Source organism: Cervus elaphus, chromosome 27, assembly GCF_910594005.1.
Source record: "Cervus elaphus chromosome 27, mCerEla1.1, whole genome shotgun sequence".
In the NCBI taxonomy this organism is placed as follows: domain Eukaryota; kingdom Metazoa; phylum Chordata; class Mammalia; order Artiodactyla; family Cervidae; genus Cervus; species Cervus elaphus.
In genome coordinates, this window is record NC_057841.1 from 39,154,171 (window position 1) to 39,155,223 (window position 1,053).

The 1,053-nt window shown below is 38.4% G+C and overlaps 1 non-coding gene across 1 annotated transcript; it reads right to left on the reverse strand.

The window, feature by feature from the left end:
* Positions 1 to 738: 738 nt before the first annotated feature.
* Positions 739 to 845, reverse strand: LOC122685133. The gene has a single exon (XR_006338297.1). It is a non-coding gene; the product is annotated as a U6 spliceosomal RNA (small nuclear RNA).
* Between the last annotated feature and the right edge of the window lie 208 nt (positions 846 to 1,053).

Consider the following 1,053-nt stretch of genomic DNA (forward strand, 5'->3'; position numbering starts at 1 on the left):
GGAGTGGGATTGCTGGGCCATATGGTGATTTTATTCCTAGTTTTTTAAGGAATCTCCATACTGTCTTCCATAGTAGTTATATCAATTTACATTCCCACCAACAGTGTAAGAGCATTCCCTTTTCTCCACACCCTCTCCAGCATTTATTGTTCGTAGGCTTTTTGATGGCCATTCTGACTGGTATGAGGTGATATCTCATTGTAGTTTTGATTTGCATTTGTCTAGTAATGAGTGATGTTGAGGATCTTTTCATGTGTTTGTTAGCCATCTGTATGTCTTCTTTGGAGAAATGTCCTTTTAGGTCTTTTTCCCACTTTTTGATTGGTTGTTTTTCTGGTACTGAGTTGTATGAGCTACTTGTATATTTTGGAAATTAATCCATTGTCAGTTGTTTCATTTGCTATTATCTTCTCCTATTCTGAAGGTTGTCTTTTCACCTTGCTTATAGTTTCCTTTGCTGTGCAAAAGCTTTTAAGTTTAACAAGGTCCCACTTGTTTACTTTTGTTTTTATTTCTGTTACTCTAGAAGGTGGGTCATAGAGGATCTTGCTTTGATTTATGTCATCAAGTGTTCTGCCTTTGTTTTCCTCAGACAGTTTTCTAGTTTCTGGTCTTACATTTAGGTCTTTAATCCATTTTGAATTTATCTTTGTGTATGGTGTTAGGCAGTGTTCTAGTTTTGTTCTCTTACATGTAGCTGTCCAGTTTCCCCAGAATCATTTATTGAAGAGGCTGTCTAAAAATATGGAATGCTTCAGGAATTTTCATGTCATCCTTGCACAGGGGCCATGCTAATCTTCTCTGTATCATTCCAATTTTACTGTATGTGCTGCCAAAGCAAGCACTAGTTGTAGTTTTGATGTGTTCATGAGCAGATAGGAGCCTAGCATCATTTTGGTCCCATCTACCACTTGCAAACTATTTCTGATGTCAGTTTCTGTGGGCTCATAGAGCATGCTGTCGTCAGTCTTTTGTTGTTATTCAGTTTCTCAGTCGTGTCCAACTCTTTGAGACCCCATGGACTGCAGACTACCAGTTTCCCTGTCCTTCACT